We start from the raw sequence: 18817 nt of genomic DNA, 5'->3' as shown, positions 1-18817 counted from the left end.
TGAGACAGCTTCAATGGAGGAATGCTGCTTCACACTAATATACTCCCAACATTGGCATAACATTATTTCTGGCTCGATTGGAAACTGTAAAACATCATTCTTGTGACATCCCTCCACCACACTTCATGTAAAGTTCCTAAAGACAGCATTTTAGAACCTGTCTGATAACTACAAAGTTCAGACATGTAATACCTGCAACCCTTATGAACATGACATTTACAGACATTGGGAAATTTTGCTCCCTTTAGGTTATGTGTTTTGGTGCCAAATGCAATTATATTCTATATACTAAAGTGCATTCTTGATTACTCTGAACTTTCTCCAAAGCAATAAATGGGAATGTGAAAAGAAATTAGGCAGATAGTTATCAATACATTTAATCTGCTGATATTGTCTGTGCCTTTTAAAGACCATTCACTGCTTCCGTCTCACTAGAAATATACATAAAATATGGTAGTAACCAAAATCCATGTGATCAATTGCCACTGAATCAAACGTCTTTTAAGTGCATTCAGTCATTATTATATAGTCTAAATGGTGAGTTGAAATGCACTTTATAAAAAATAATTTAACACTTCAAATGTCAATGGTGTGATCACTATTAACCAATGTGATTTTTTTTTGGAATACTTATAATGGATGCTTTGACAATATTATCATGTTCAATTCTCAGCTTTGTTTCTATTCATCACAACACTAATATATTTAGAATTGAGGCTGCACAAATTTATCATTCATCACCAATTTGTTCTTATGCCCTCCTGATTTTGAACTATTTCAGATTTTATTTTACTATTTATTAAACACATTCTCAATCGCTGCCACAAGATCATAACTTAATCTGAAGGGAAGAAATAAAGTGCACATTTTCATTTTGTGTTTAATTTAGCGGTGCAATAGGCTTATTTAAGGTGAGAATATTTACAAACATGTTCCAAGGCATTCACAGGTCCAAACAGATGCTACACGACAAACCATTCCCAACCTTTAAACTATGCCGAGTGGTGCTGAGGTGCACTGTGTTGTGCTGAATAGTAATGGCTGTTTTGTAATGAAAGAGGGTTTTATGTTGAGTCGTAAAATGGTAAACATCATTGCATTTCACAATACATGGTAGCGAGTGGCTGGTCTACCATGTACTAGTAAAGGTCAATGATTTCTACTATTCTTCTGTTTAACATAAAATGCATCTTTTGTTATACTGAATATACATGCATTCTGATAGTTGTTTTTCTGATTAGGTAAGCTCCAAATTAATGTGATTCAGTTGAAGAAATACAGGAACACAGAAACGAAAAGCATTCAGGTAGAGCTGTCATCTCCTAATGCATAGGGAACATCATTAGGAACATGCATTCTTGCTACTTATGTCACTTCTCTTTATCTTATTCTACTTATTTTTTTCCTAAGTCAAGACACGCAATATCCCCAACTGCTGGCTATTGAAAGGAAAGCAAGAAGCCTAGAAAAACTCTAAACTTCCAGTAATCAATGCATTCAGCTAACGTCAATCAAAAGAAGAGCTGATATGTTGTGGTTCTGTTCGCCGAGCTGGGAATTTGTGTTGCAGACGTTTCGTCCCGTCTAGGTGACATCCTCAGTGCTTGGGAGCCTCCTGTGAAGCATTTCTGTGATCTTTCCTCCGGCATTTGGAGTGGTTTGAATTTGCCCCTTCCAGTTGTCAGTTCCAGCTGTCCGCTGCAGTAGTCGGTATATTGGGTCCAGGTCGATGTGCTTATTGATTGAATCTGTGGATGAGTGCCATGCCTCTAGGAATTCCCTGGCTGTTCTCTTTTTGGCTTGTCCTATAATAGTAGTGTTGTCCCAGTCGAATTCATGTTGCTTGCCATCTGCGTCTGTGGCTACTAAGGAACACCAACTAGCCACGAAACGACACGACCAGCTATCCTTAGTAGCCACACACGCAGGTGACAAGCTACATGAATTCGACTAGATCAACACTACTATTATAGGACAAGCCAAACAGAGAACAGCCAGGGAATTCCTAGAGGCATGGCACTCATCCACAGATTCAATCAATAAGCACATCGACCTGGACCCAATATACTGACCACTGCAGCGGACAGCTGGAACTGACAACTGCAAGCGGCAGATTCAAACCACTACAAATGGCAGAGGAAAGATCACAGAAGCACTTCACAGGAGGCTCCCAAGCACTGAGGATATCACCTAGACAGGGGACAAAATGTCTGCAACACAAATTCCCAGCTCGGCGAACAGAACCACAACAACGAGCTACAAATCTTCTCACAGACTTTGAGCAGAGCTGATATTTTTCTTGCTTTAAATCTGGTTGTTTCCAATGTTTTGCCAACAAATATCAATAGTTGTGCTTTTATAATTGAAAAAGTAATGTCAACAGGGATTCAGAGATTATAAAATTTCTAAATTTTGGTTATCGGAAAAGTTTGAATTGAGTTTTTGTGAACATATGGCCAGTCACCAAATGGTAAGAAATAGCCTTCCCAATGTCTCAAGAAATATAAAGGCAATCCCTTCATCACCAAAATACACACATTATGTCAGCACTTGACCACCTGCGGCTGAATAAATATTGTTCGCAAACTTTGCCTCTTTCCCATCCCCATCATCAATCAATCAGTTAACAGGGCCTGAAGCTCATACTTTAAAACCAGGTCATTAGAAAAGATGCTATTGTTACACACATCAGACTGACCCAGAATTGGATTACCCGAATATTAGATATACACAACTGCAACATGTATCAGGCTCACCCCACTTTTGTACCAAGGCCCTTGCTTATTCCCTAACAAGACAACCAAACATCAGTTTCACATGATGAAAAGAGCCTCAGATTTCCACTATCTCCACATTTGCACACAGAAGTAAGTGTTTACAATCAGAAGTAGATAGCCTGGCCACTTTTCATCATCCTTTGCACATGTGCAGTGGGTCAGCTTTACATCAGCAGACAGGACCCAGGAGCAGGAATATACCATTTAGCCATTTGAGCAAGTTCCAACATTCAATATGACCAGAGCTGATCTATTGCTGTCTCACATCCACCTTCTGTCTGTATTCCACAACCCTTGACTCCTTTGTCCGTTTAGCATCAAGACTGACCATCATCTTTGCATGCATCAAGCTAGACTCTACAGTTCAGTATCACAAAGGCTATTGCTCACTTACCAGTTACCTGTCTCGTATGGCAATAACAGTTTGCTTCACTTTCAATAGACAACTGTAAGAATGTTATTAAAAGACTGGAGGTCACCCAAATGCATCCTTTCTTGACTTCAGGATGCTAATGGCATGATCCTTATTCACACCTCACCCTCAGTAATGCAGTTATAAGGAGTCAAAAAACTAAATTGTTATTACTGGAGATCTGAACATCATTAAAGACAAAGAAACCTACAGTACTCAACAGGAAATCTGAGCCGCAATATAACTCTGGAGAGTGGACAGCCAACTGTGTCACTTTGACTTCTTTCTTTAACCCCAACCCTACTGGATAAACAATAGCTCCGCTGCAGCACAACATGCAGACAATGATTAGTGCTGTAAGTGGAAAGCACCTTTCAGAAGCATGTTTAATCTTGCTGCTGTTATTTCAAAGCAGTACTTCACAATAGATTCTTTAAAAGATTTATCAAAGATCAGTATTACTTTACTGAGTATAGTGCTGTGGTTTGGAGCACAGCAGCAAAGGGAATCCCCCCCTCCACTATATCAAATGCATACAGTCACTCATCCTTCACTTGGGACTGAAGGCCTTTTCTACAAATAAACAAAGAATATGTCTCAACTCACAGTATAAACAAAGGGAAGGCAAAAAATGGAGCAAATGCTCTACAATGGATTACATGTTACGATACACAGTCAATCCCCTCATTGTTCCCAATGGAGGAAAGCACAAAACTCCTTGGGAACCAGTCGGCAAAACTGGGGGGAGCTCTCTCTTTCGTTTTGCTTTTTTAAAGATGTTATTTTTACATGGCAATGCCTGATTCTATATCAAGAATAATTGTATTGGCATTTTCTTTTTGAGTGAAGCAAATCCATTCAAAAAACCCTAATACAAATTTGAAACCCATTGAGCGCTACAATTATTTGGATTTATGAGAAACCTTTTCCATATCGCAGCCTAGAGGTAGTCTCTTAACATTACTTATTTTCCCGGCAGTGCAGGTGTCAAATCCTGTGAATTTTGTGCATTTGTACTCACTTAATTGCACAAACTACACCTCTGAACTCGGACGATAAAGAAACAGCAATTATCTGCTATCTGTTTTGTCAGGTATCTGCCGAGAAATGATTGCTCACTATTCAGAGCTCATTTCTATCCAAGAGAACTGACCCCAGCTGTCAGTAATGCTAGGATGATGTCTGCCTTGTGTATGACGCAGAATGTTGCCAGAAAAAAAGACAGGTGAGCTTTAATCTTTTTTTTAAAGGAATCGCCCAACAAGGTAGATTCTTTTTCCTTAGCATCCAAAATACTTAGTTTAGCTGGAGGAGAACTTGAGGAACATTGAGAAATGAAGAGGCCATTCAGTCCCTCCAGTCTGTACCATCTCAGTGCTTGTGCTACGCATAACAGATTTGAAGCTACTCGGACAAATTTCACTGACAGAGTAACTTCAGACCAAGAGAAATATTTTTATCAAACACCTAAAGCAGGTCATGTTAAAACAATAAAGTACGATCAAAGTTGACGTGACATGCGGGGTGACTTGTTAATAGTTTGAGTGAGAGTCTACATAAGACAGGAAATTGTGGCAGAGTTCTCATTTAAATAGTTCAAGTGTGAAAATGTACCTCTTTGCATTCAAGGGGTTAACAGCCATCAACACACAGATATAGTTATTCTCTCTCTTCTGGCTGGATTTTAACACAGGTCAAAGCAGAGACAAAGGATACTGTTCACATAACATTTGCACCACTGAGACAGGAAACCACTATTCCATATGTTCGGGTTCAATGTGAATTTATTTCCCAATGGTCAAAAGATGGTGTTCACTCCTGGGATGCTCACTACTCCTGGATTCAGTTACTGTGAATAAATATCAGCATTACATGCTTACTTGCTGAATCCTTTTGGAACACTAAAGGGTCCAGCGCACCTGAGCTCAAGAGTTGTCTGGAACTTGCCAAAGCAGCTGGCATCATTTCAACCTCTGTCACTGCAGGTTGACTAGAGTGTGTTCTGGCTGTTTGAAAGGGCATGCAGGCTTCATCCCTGAATCGCACACATCAAACACGATCTAGTCTTCATTTATAGGGAGGCTCCCAACAGGTCTTTAAACCATTTTCCAAACCTTTCTTATTTTGTACAGACTGCAAGCATGCTCTTTCAGAAGGCCTGTTTGTGATGCTCAACAACAACATACTCTTCCGGATGAATAAACTTTGCATGTGTTTATACAGTTTGGCTATGTTGTTGTAGGTCCTGTTGAACAGAATTATTTCATATGATAAGAAGAATGCCTACAGGTAACGTAAAAACACACCGCTGGTTCACATAACCAAATAATATCTTTGCTCCCATCAGCACAGTCAGCAAGGCCTCTGAACTAACCCACACATGAAAACCAGAACTGCACAGTACAGATCACTATTACTACTATTCACAAAGTGGAACTTGAATCATGCTTCCTCCCCTGGACTCCTGCAACCTTGAAAGACCACAACTGGAATCTGCTGGCCTGTGCATGCTTTTGTGATTTTGCCCATCTACCCACATAGGGACAACTTTGCAGGAGAGCTATTTTCTAGGGTTGTAGTGGATAAAGCAATCAGCAAGTTGGTATGTCGATGAACTTCTTACTTAGATGCATTTATGATAACATACCCATTTCAGTAACATTTGAGTGGGCAGCACGGTGGCACAGTGGTTAGCACTGCTGCCTCACAGCGCCAGAGACCCGGGTTCAATTCCCAGCTCAGACGACTGACTGTGTGGAGTTTGCATATTCTCCCCGTGTCTGCGTGGGTTTCCTCCGGGTGCTCCGGTTTCCTCCCACAGTCCAAAAATGTGCAGGTCAGGTAATTTGCCTGTAGTGTTAGGTGCAAGGGTAAATGTAGGGGAATGGGTCTGGGTGGGTGCGCTTCGGCGGGTCGGTGTGGGCTTGTTGGGCTGAAGGGCCTGTTTCCACACTGTAAGTAATCTAATCTTAAAAAAAAGCACTGAATTCTGAGCAGAACATCCCTTCGTTATAAGTCCGCTTTGTTTTGCGGAAGGCACAAATATTTCTTATCATCACAAAGGACTAATCTGAAAAAGCAGTCACACCACATATTGTTCCTGAGCAGACGATAAAAATTTAAAAGGTTTATGTGAGCTACTAAAGGCTCTCCTGCTGATCTGATAGCAGAGACTTCCAACTCTGCGCTGAACTGCGGAACACCACAGTCTAAAGGGACAGGAGGAAACTTTGAGAATATCAAATCTAAGATAAGAGGCTCCAGTTGGACAGATAAACCCCTAGAACAAAGCGGCTCCACCTCAGAATTAATCTGTGTTTAGGTCTGAAGTTCTGGCTTCCCTTTGTGTACATCAATGGTGGGAATCTAGGTTACACAGCAAAGAGATTGAGCTTACACATGATGCATTTACAATGCTTCAGCTACTTCGATCTCAGTGGTTTAAAAAAGGGTGACTTGAATCTTAGCAATACATAGCAGCACTGCATAAGCTGGTTATTCATAAGCAGTACAGAATAGTCAGGAAATATGATTTCAGTGAGCAGGAGTTACAATAAACAATATTAATCAAGATAAAATATATTTCAGATAACGTTTGGAAAGTATCATATGAGACCACCCCCAGAAAGGCTTCATAAAGTGACGTCACTTTGCTTTCTCCCCCTACATCTTTTTAATTGTCATCAGCTGTCTTATTTTCTAGGCAATCTGCAACAATGTATTATGAATTCCTATATTTATCCTCATTGAGACACCCACCATTGAAAACATCAAGAAATCTCTTTCATGAAAGCCGATCTTAACACAGTCAATAAACCACAAGCTGCAACTGGGCTTAAAGATTAAGGAGTATCCTGATTGTTATCCAGTGAGCACTGCTGGATCAAGTGCATGTGTGGACATTACAGCCACCCAACACAGTCAAATAGCCTGGATCACCACATGTTAAGCGAATGGTAACAGAAGTGTCTGTGTGGTTGAGTAACCATGGCTCAACACAAGTTGCCACTTTCAAGAGAGGTGACAAGAAAACTACCAGGAAAAACTGCACTCATGCAGACTTCAAACTGACTCTGGATGCAAAGTACAGAATTGGTATGAAAACTGAATCCTCATATTCATAATATATACACACTTATTCCCTCACTTATTATTAAATATAAATATCATTATCTGACTAAACTAGTGTTTATCACTGTAGTGACTGTAATGTGTTCCACCAAGTGAACATAGAATATGAGTTCCTTGATTGGGGCTGTTAATCTGGTCCAATCAGGGAGCTCTGGCTGATTGATAGAAACAGGAGTGTCAGAGGTTGTGTTCACTCTGACAGCTGGCTCTGAGGGAGCTGAATCAGTGTCAAGGGTGCTCTATGTGTATGTAAAGGCTGACCCTGGTGATGGAATACTGACCTCTGTAGAGTTATTTCAATCATAGAATTAATAGACAAGATCATAAGTTCCAGAACTGAGTTATTCTGGGATGCTCAAATTCAGAAATGCTGTATTTGGTCCCTTTCCATTCCACCATTTCTAAATTCTGGAATGAAAAGATATTTTCATGTATCGTTCCCTGTCTAGTCAGATGCAATTGTGACAAAATGACTTCTGTTGAATACAAGTGGTAATGTTTACTTGTACAAAACAATTTCCACAGCCTCATTCTGTACAAAGAAAAAAAATTAGCAAATAAATTGCTTGTTATTGATTTGTGTGTAATGTTGAATTAAGAACATGGACTCTTTTGACTCAGAGCTCATCCCCGAAGAATTAAAAACTAATTAAAAATTCATCCCAAACACCTGTTTCAACCACCTTTGCCCTTGCAACAGTATCATAATATTCATTAAAACTTAATGATTCAGGGTCAGCATATGTCATTTATCAGTCCAAACACCTCCTTCTACTATCTTCATTTTATATCCATTTTACAGCCCTTGTCTATAATTGCTGAACTGCAGTGTATTATTCGTATTGAGGATACCAGAGCTACATGTTATTATTAAAGTGGTAAGGATCACAAATTTAGCCAATTAAATGCATTTCCACAAAAATTTAATTATTAATATGGCATTTTAAAATGAATGTCTCACATTTAAGATACTGCTAACCTGCAGAAGTTTCTGAAACTCTTAACAGAAAGAAAATTTGCCAGGAGCAGAACCCTGAAAACTATGAATAAATTCGATAACATGACTTAAGAATTTTCGTTACGAGAGCAATCACTGTTTTGAAGTTATGTGAAATAATTATTTCTGTGATTCTTGAAACACAATCAGTTCTGTGATATTTTTGTAACTTGAACCTTCCCTATTCAAGTAAATTAGTTTACTGATGATCTTACTAATCCAACTGTTATTAATATCACAATCACTTTAGTTTACAGTGGGCATGATAACAGACACAAATATGGCATGATCGCAATGGAGTTATATTTCACATTACTCCAGTTCTCCTTAGTATTCTAACAATTAAGCTTTCTGGTGATAAGATCAGTAGTATCTCAAGATTAATATTGTTAGTGCTTCTGTGATAGTAAATGCAATTCTGCTGATTTTACATATCTTAAAACAAATTTATCTAGTTATACTACTTCCAAGGTGAACTTTGCAATTTATAAACTTTTATACACCTTTGTTTAACCTTTTTTTGTGCAAAAGGATTTTCCACGAAACAAATGCTTTGATAAAACTGCCAATTCCATGTTGTTATTTGATATCAGTAAGATTTTTTCAGCATGAGTTACTTCTAAGTTAATAACTACAAAACAATAATGTTCTCATATTTTCTACTAGCCACTGGCCCAAGATGATTGTCTGCCCATCAGGCAGACAAAATGCAGGTTTAATACATCCTGAACAGGGAATCTAATTTGAAAACAAGATGAATGTAGTTTGAACACTGAACACAGTCTGAATAAAGGCTGGATGCAGTCTAGATACAAACTGGTTGCAATCTGAACACTGGCTTGGTGTAATCTGAATACATATTAGATACAGACTGAATCAACATTGAAGGCAGTTAAAATCGAAGCAGCAGGCAGACTATAACACAGCATCAACAGAGCCTCACTGGTTTCACAGGGTTGATGCAGACCACATCAATCCCTGCATCACCACTGTGTCACCTGCATGCAATAGATACTTTCTTAACCAACCTGTTCAGAGATGGTATTGCATACCCCTCGAACTGGTGGGATTTGAAATACGGATCCTAGTTCAGAGTTAGGAACCTTACCACATTTTGACAAGAGCCCTCACCTGCTGCCCAACTTTAAGCTTTCAAATACTGAGGAACCTTTGGAATGATTTGACGACAAAATGTTACACCTGACCAAGTTAAATGTTGCCAAGGTCCATGTCCAGAAGATGCAGATTTAAGATAAACAAATGAAAGCATTCACACTTTTTTATTTTTATCGCGGCCCAAATTTGCAAGTTTGGAGCTTAAAGTGTTAATAATGGCACACATCAGTCACAACAAATGTTAATAATAACTTCCTCTGGACTCATGCGGCTTTAAGAGCCTGAGATTAATTCAGTTTCGAAGTAAGGAAGTGATCTGAGTTTTGTAGACCTGTTGCCAGCTACCGCCCACATTAGGCCTTGTGCCTGCTGAATAGCAATGAGATGATTCTGCTGGATGTGGTTTACATTCCTACACCTACAGACACAGCGGTCCTTACACCTGGCTTTGCTGTCGTCAAGCAGAAATGTGAAGACCATCCTTTTCCATTTTGTGCCAGCCTCTGACAGGGCTTGGAAACAGCAGATGACTCAGCGTTAAAAAGCTGGAAAGCAGAGCTCTCTGTAATAAAGATCATCATTGTTAACCATCTTGCTGCCATACCTTTATATTTCCCTTAGAAACCAGTACATTAACTCTAGCTGTGCTCTCTGAGAAAACCATTTGGATCTAAACCTCTAAGTTCTTTATCTCTGCTGAATTCCTGCAGATGTGGAAGGACAGCTCTGTCCTACTCAGTGCCCTGTCCCAGAAAACAGAGGCCTGGTCTGTTATATGAACCACACCAGAGAACTGGTTCTGTTTTTGCTCACATTCTTATCTGAGACGTCTTTAATGTCAGATTTTTAAAAGTGATACTAATGTAATATTTTTATAGCCACTGAACAATCCATTGAATCACTGGCTGCTCCCATCCTGCTCTGCAGCTTTGCAAACACCTTGCCTTCATACTGAGCATAACAGTTAACGTGAAAAGTACTTCCCAACTACATATCTTCCTCTGAGCACAAGATTCAGGAAACATTTTTGACTTCACTGTCATTATAAACCAATGACATTCTAGTGAAAGAATGTATAACTTTACAAAACACAGGAAGCTATGTACCCTGCATTTGTTTATGATCCCTCCACAGAGCAATATTTCAAGTCTCACCCATTAGCCGTGAGCGTCACATACACCAAATCTTTCCCAGCTGAATAGTATCTGATTACAATACAAAGCCACTTGCTTAAGAAATGTCTAAGACAGCCCTGCAAGTTCCGCAGCTGATAATTTAGAAACACTAACTGTGCAGGAAAAAGAAATAATCAATTAACTCCATCATCACTATTTCCCAGGATAGTTGGAGACTTGTCTGCATTCCCTCCCCATTAGAAATCAATATGATCAAGCCTCTTATAACTCCACCCCAGTTTCTCATAAATTTTAATGTGCCTGCCTTCACCAAGCCGTTTTGCACTCTGAGAGGCTTAGGCTGCTGTGGTATTAATTGCACTCACTTTACGATGGAGAGTGAATGGCCTCACAGTCTCTGTAAAACAGCAGTTCTTTTAGACATGGGCTTAGAAATTACTGTTGCCCTGCAATAGCAGTTGAATACTCGGATGACAGTCCTCTTTCTGCTATTTCAGCATCAGTGTTAAACCACTTAAAATAAACAGGTCAATAACCTCTGTAGCACAGTGGACCTAGGAATGCCCAGGAAACAAGTTTAGCGTTTCCATGTTAATATCTGCCAATTGTCAGTTCTAGTTTAGAATCATTAACATACAGCAAACACATTAAGAACTGACCCTTGCCAGAATACGATGTATACAATAAACCCAGGAAAAGAAATTATGACGCTGAATTCAATTTTATTTGCAAACAATATGATGCATGTAGAAAGTAAACACATTTTTCATTAAAATATGGAAGAATAGATGGATATCATAAGCCTGTTGAAACATTCTGCTCAGAAGGGGGAAAAAGCTCTGTGCAGAAAAAATAAAATAAAGGAAGATGGGCAAATAAGCCAAAGCCAATCTGGATACATTCTGGTTATATGTCCTGAAACTATCCCACACAATATCCTTCTTGATGATTCCCCAGTTCTAGATGATGAAGGGAAGTAATTCTACAGGCAGTACTAGAAGCCTAGAAAGGAACATTGTCATCTTAAATACATATACTTCTTCAACAAAAGAACAAAAGATAGATCAGATTCTTAAAAAACATCGACACTGGATTATTCACATTACTACTGTATATGCATTCAATTACAAAATTAAATTCAGGTTTTCTTGGGTTTAGAGTTTCATACCACAAATACTGATTCATTCACGAATTTCTGAGAATTCCTTTTAAACTTCCAATTCCTGCTTACTGGTGTCCTGAGTATTACAGAGAAACATATGGCATAAAAATTATTTATGTAGATGATGTACATCACCAAGTAGTGAATTGCAAAAAAAAAGACTAAGTGCTGCTTTATCATCTAACATGAATCTCAGGTTTGATTGAGTTACAGGCCACAAAGGTGGAGGTTTGGTAACCACGGTTTGCTTATCTCAGCTTTGTGCTGAACCTTGTACTGTTTAAGATAAACAGCTAGGAGTGGTCAGTTGACCAGAAGGATTGCCTGGCACTTAAATCCTCCCATCTCAATCAGGTGAGTTTTATCTGTTTTCTTTTGGGTCCACAGCTAACAGTAAAGAAAGGAGGGAAAGGTATTTTCCAATGCAAATCCTTAAATAGTATCTGGAGCCAGCCAATAAAAGAACCACAGTGGTTGCAGTCATGAAGATGGTTGTAGCTTAGATAACTGGCAGAAACATGGGTAATTGTTTGTAAAGGCATTTGTTAAGCTATCAAGCGCAAAATAACAACTTTCAAATATTGGAATATGGTTACAAGAAATGAATTCAAAATCTATTGGTGTCCTGTGAATGGTCCATGCACATTCTATTTTTCTTATACTATTAATAATATTCATATATAAATATATATTTTATATGGCAGTCTAGTGTTCATATTGGAGCTGTTCTCTGATAAGTTCTCAATTCCAGTACCTATATTGTAATTCAGAATCCCTCCAGTGTGGAAACAGGCCATTTGGCCCAACACGTCCACACCAACCTTCCGAGGTGCATCCCACCCAGACCCATTCCCCTATCCTATTACTTTACATTTCCTATGGCTAATTCTCTGAACACTATGAGCAATATAGCACAGCCAATTCACCTGACCTGCACATCTTTGGACTGTGGGACAAAACCAGAGTAGGCAGAGGAAACCCACGCAGACACGGGGAGAATGTACAAACCCTACACTGACAGTCGCCCAAGGCTGGAATCGAACCTTGGTCACTGGCACGGTGAGGCAGCAGTGCTTACCATTGAACCACCATGCCAACCTGTTTTTCCTAGAACATTAATACCGTATATACTCGTGTAAAGGTCAAATTTCTTAGACTATTTTTAAAGGTTCCATTTATAGGGTCGATTATTACACAGGCATTAGTTTTGAGGGGTTGAAATTCATGCTGCAGTTTGAAATATTTAGCAGAAGTCAATTTGATCGCTCAACTAATCCCAGGTAAAGAAGAAAAACACAATGAATTACAGTAAAGATAATTACTGGATAAAAGCAAGTGAAACAAGAATGAATTACTGGTAGTAAATTTTATTTATAGATACTAGTAGGAAAGTTAACTCATCAAAGATTCATTGAAATCCTGCAAAATCACACTACTCAACATTGTCATGGCCTGGTATAATGACACTTAAAATGAAACACTTATTAAATTCTGAGTGTGTACACATCTTGAACTTTCCCGCCAAATACTTCCGTTTCACTCCCACTTTTGTATGTAACGAACCTCAGCAACGTTAACAAATTTGTCAAAGAATTAAAGATACATGTAGCTGATACATCTCAATTTTATTCAGATATAACGGCACAACAAAAATGATTAAATAAAATAATTTTTAATGATATTAACCTTTGGCTGTATAGTGAACAAAGTGCGATAAGTACCGATAGACTTAGTACCGGTCTGAACGAATTAATTAAAACATGCTGTAGTAAACCAAGTGGGCTAACTAGAGTTATGAATGAATGGATAGAGACGCACTGTAGTAAACAAGATGCAAAGAGTAGAGTTACTGGTATGAATGAATGAATGTGATTCTGTTTAAGTGGGTTAATGGGAGCATGTAGTTTCCTTTGCAAGGGGTTTATAATGCGATCCACTAGGGTCGACTTTTACATGAAATTGAGTTTTCCACAAGTATATATGGTTTTTTCCTTATATCGTGATCCAATCCTTTGAAATAATCTTCATTCTAATGCTTTAAGTTTGTTCAAAATCAGAGACCAGCTAATATCCAAGCCTCCTTCCCTTTTTAAGAGGAGAGGGCATGCAGTGCAGAACCTGATTCTTTTTTAACTCGACCTTGGTACTATTTTTGCAATTAATAAATAGTGTTTATTGCATTGTACACTTTCATGCACAGGTTCATTTTGTTCAATAACAAAAATAAAGGACCAAAACACAAGATAACAAAAATAACTGGATTTTGTTTCCATTCCCTCAATGACACCCTGATAAATGGTAGTCAAACTGATCAAATATTCACCCACTATTATAGCGCCCAAAATTAATAATTAATAATGATCTTCTAAAAAGCACTATGCTGCATCAGGAACCTGGGTTTATTATGAGATGTTGTGATTCAGAGATTCCTGATGAATTCTGCTGTTTCAAAAATCTGGAACCACTTTAGCTGAAGAAAGCAGATGGACAAGGATAAAAAGAAACATAGGAATGATGAGTAGGAGCAGTAGGAGTTACAGGGACAGGTGGAGATTAACAGAAGGATGGAGAAGGAAGAGGAGAGAATGAAAAACACAGGAGAATGGAAGTGTGGCAAATGTGCAGTGACACTGCTTGTTCAGAGCACCAAAGTGGAACTGCAGAATGCTACAGACACAAACTATGCTGTCATGTGTTCTATTGAACCAAGAGATGGTGGATTATAATGCCTGAATCACATACTTTTCAAACATTTGTAAAATGTTTTGTTTTCAGTTTAGCTCATTTTACAACTAGACAGTTGTTTTCCTTTGGTCAACTTAAATAAAGCCACAATAGTAGCACAATGTTAAAAATAACAAACAAAATAAATTCTTTTAATGAGTAACACAGAAAGCACAACTTTGTCACCACAGCTTCCGCTGCTGCTCCCACCACCATCCCCCTGCCCCCAATATTTACACAGACTTACTTTTTTATGTTAATAGAACCAGAAATTGGAGCTATTAAAACATAGTCCGATGTCCGATTTTAAAAATGTGAAAGTTGGGGCATTGAAAATGTAAAAGCAACTTAGGGCATACAAGTAAGAAGTCAGAAGAATAGCAGTAATAGATAGGACAGAGGGTTCGGGACTACAGTGGAAGGAGAATATAGTGGAAGGCAAAAGTGAAGATAATGATGCAATTTAAAAAGGCAGGATAAAGGCAATTTAGAGAATCTGTGGCAAAGTACTTAAATTAAAATGCTATCCAGAGAGCCCATGCCAAATTGGTTATCAATTCTTAGATGCAAAATTAGTTAAAATCATCAGAGCCTTTAAAATGTGATCACATTTAGTTAAACATTCTTTTAGATCTGACTTTATCAAAGATATGGCAAAAGCTATCGGGTATTGCATTTATTAATGAGATATTACCTTTATCATGAGAATTAGAATATTACTCAAATTGCACTTCTATTGCAAATACGCCATTTAGGGAAAGGATTCTTATTCCAGAGCTTAGACACCACCAGTTTGCCGTTGTAGAAGTGGCTAAATTCATACAGTTGTGTTTTTCCATGACAATGTCCAAGACTTCCAGCATTTCTAAAGGGAACATTCACTTTCTTCAGTCAGAGTGATTCCAGATTCTCAAAACAGTGAGATGCATCAAGAAGCTCAGTTCCCACAGTGTTTAAAACCATTTCACATCAATAGACACAGGCATACTGAGCAGCGTTTTTTTTAATGATGGTGCAAAATCCAAGCCAAAAATGTATTTGTTACATTACAGGAAAATTCCTAGCCATTTTAACAGTGGCTGGAGACTTCAGGGAATGTTTTTTTAAGTAATGAAGTTCACAGATTGGTGTAATATTTCGGTAAGTCTCTATTGGAACTTTATTCCCATTGGTGTATCTGCCAACTTTTCAGGAGAGCTTTGGTAAGGCTTGTGCAAACACTGAGTAGGAGGGTACAATTGGGGCTAGTAAAGTGTAGGTGTGCAGTTATACCTGGTGTGGTGTGAATATGTGTATTTAAACCAGACAAAGGTATGTGTACATTGTGTATATGTGGTTGGGTGTGGGTGTATGTGTCTGGAATTAAACATAGTGTAAGTCTGTGGTTCGGGTTTGGCAGGTTAGCTCAGTTGCTTAGACAGCTAGTGTGTGGATTAGAATGATACCACCAGTAAGGGGGTTAATCCCGAGTACAGGTCTACCTCCTCACCCAGCAGGTGGTCAAAAAATTACAACACTCTGTATGGTTCGTAAATAATTGTCAAGCTCAAGCCTTCTGACATAAAACTGAAAAAGGTGGTGTGTGATTATACATGGGGAAATGTGTGTTATCAGTCTGTGTCTGATTATAGCTGCCGTATGTATGTAGGTGATTGTATCTTATATAGGTATGTGAATGTTTCTGGAGCAGGTGTGCATATAAATGGGTGCAAGTTATGTGAGGAAAAAGTGGTATAGAAAGTCATCAAGGAGCATCTTTAAGTCTCTCATTGTCATTTATCTTATTCCGATAACTTGGGCAAAATCAGATTGGCTGCTATTACGTATCACTTCTGTTGTTTTTATTAGAGTGAAACATGCCAATCATTAACATTAGCCACATTACATGAGTAGTTTTATGGGTCTACATCAGTAGTAGGGAGCCTTGCCAGGCAGGGCTGTACTTGCAACATTGTCCATGTTTTTCAAACAATTCATTAAAAGGTGTCCAAAGTTCCAACACTTGCCAGTGACGCAACTGTTTGCTGGCAGGCTGGAATTTCAACACTAATCTCTATGCAATAGGCTAAAGGGAAATCCACATATTTTACGTGTGAACGTTAATACTCAATAACTGCCTTGTCCTGTTGATTACAGTCATTGTTTCTTTTCTCTTTCTTGTCATAGTTTGTCATTTTTCTCTGATTTTCCTCAAAATGTTTCATCTTGTTCCATGTTCACTTTTGTTCATGCCTTATTTTTACTTTGATATATGCATATTCATATTGCCTCTTTTCTGGATCATGAATATTACACTTTCTCTCCTGCCAAATCTTCTTTCATTCTGTTTCGGTTAATTTTGCCCTGGCTCTCACCACTTTCTCATAATCTCTTTGTAGCAGGAAACTGTCTGCAAAATTAGTGGTCGAGGAGGTATCCAAAAGTAAAGTATAAGTTGCGATAAGGAATAGTAATAAGAGGAAATGAGCAGAAAAATAGATAAAGGGTATGCAAGCGAGAGCATAACAGAAGATCAAACAACGCAGCAAGTATTTGAGGATGGAGACCATGTATGTGGTTTAAAACAATGTCTAGTACTGAAACTTCTTTAAAATTCAGGATTCCACATTTGACCTGTACAGAAACAGCTGTGGCAGCTATAGAATATAGGAAAAATAAAAACAACAATTAGCCAGGTCTGCCCATCACAATCATTGCATGTTAATCTTTGGGAGCATTGTTATGTGGGTATGGTGGGACAGATCCTGATTTAATTCAACAATGTAAAACTGACGATAACAAGCTAACATGTATGTTTTATATCTTTCCCAATGGCTATTCCATTGCAGTCCTGTGGCAGAACAAACTTGGGAGCTTGAATAACCTTCTCCTGTTCCCACATTCCTAAGCTGATGGAAATCAAAAGCAGTAAAAATGTCAAATGATCTACCTACTGGCTATCACTAGTGTTACATTAATGCGTACAGTCAAGATCTTCTGCCATATAAGGCCACGATTTGGCTTTGTCATTATTCCCGTCCAATGGAAGTACTTCAGGCACATTCAATGTCCCTGGTCACTCCTGAAGAATGGACGGCTGAAAGGGCTGCTGATATGGGATGTTCTTGATTGACCAAATGTGTCAAGGAGGCAGCAGAAAACTGGAGTGCAAAAAAAGGGAAGCAGGAAGAGAATTCCAGAACAAATTGTTTGGAATGCATCAAGCAGCAAGGGCTCATGACAGAGAAAGAGCAATTCAAACAAATCTTGAAAACTGGCAAGAAACAAAAGTGTCAAATCACCGACTGAAGGAATACTGCTAACCCAGAATTCAAAATTCACTTTCAGCAATCATTTCACACAAGTTGTGACAAGTGAAACACTCCAATAAATTCCTGATTTCTCAAGACCCTGTCTCACGCAGCCAAGGACCAAGTTTTGAAAAGTCGAAAGCACTACAACAGAACTTGAATTTCTAAACACAGAAGACAAGCAATATTTGGAAACCTACAGTTAAAAACAGAATACCCGATGGGTATATATTTAAAATGTCACTCAGCTTCCCCTTCTTCTTTAAGAATCACTTTGATCTTCTTTCCTGCTCTTAAAATGAATAGCACCTTGAGTCCCTGACTTGCCGATGGGAAAAGGATCACACGACATTTGCTATCTGTTTGGATGACAACCACTATTTGCATCTGTAAATTCTTGATGAAGATCCAAGGCTATCAATAAATAAACTGGACTCAACTGAGCTCACTTCAGCACAGGCTTGAGACCAATGGCAGGTTCAGAAACCCATCACAGTGTCCTATAAATCAATCTTTTCTACTGACCCAATCAGACATATACATTCCTGGCACCTGAACAGACTCTATTTTTCTTCAAGATTTTTCCTGCCTCTTTCCTGCTTTCTGTGTGCCATGCCCTATTTACCAGGGACAAACCAGCTCAGCTGGTCTTAGGCTTCTGTCAATAAGCTCCCTCCATTTAGCTGAGATGCAACATGCTCCACTCCATACCACACACTTGTATTGTTGTACAAGAACCACAAGACTATACCAATTGCTGCTTTCTTAAAACAAACCATCGTTTGATATATAATATTGTGATGTGATGACCAAACATGTACTTTGAATTCACAAACTGCAATATGTAGACAGATGATATAGGTGAGTAATCAACTGCAGATTGAATTTCAGTAATCACACAACAATTGTCTTACAAATTTAATCTTGTCATGAAGGTGTCACCATGCATTCACTCAATGAATTGTAGGGTTAACAGTTACAACTGTGGCAGATCAGACATAAATCAATCAACAACTTTCTTTCCTTTTCTTCTCTTTGTTCTCTCCTGAAAATGTTCAGACTGGTCACCATT

The 18817-nt window shown here is 38.6% G+C and overlaps 1 protein-coding gene across 6 annotated transcripts in view; it reads right to left on the bottom strand.

The window, feature by feature from the left end:
* Nucleotides 1-18817, bottom strand: part of bahcc1b (BAH domain and coiled-coil containing 1b) — a 248990-nt gene that overhangs the window by 197748 nt on the left and 32425 nt on the right. The gene's annotated exons all lie outside the window — the stretch shown is intronic.

This window comes from Chiloscyllium plagiosum, unplaced genomic scaffold (genome assembly GCF_037043375.1).
Source record: "Chiloscyllium plagiosum isolate Xiang-an unplaced genomic scaffold, Cpla_swu_hap1 HiC_scaffold_25, whole genome shotgun sequence".
Classification (NCBI taxonomy): domain Eukaryota; kingdom Metazoa; phylum Chordata; class Chondrichthyes; order Orectolobiformes; family Hemiscylliidae; genus Chiloscyllium; species Chiloscyllium plagiosum.
Note: the sequence above shows the minus strand (reverse complement) of the source record. Positions and strands in the feature narration are given on the sequence as shown.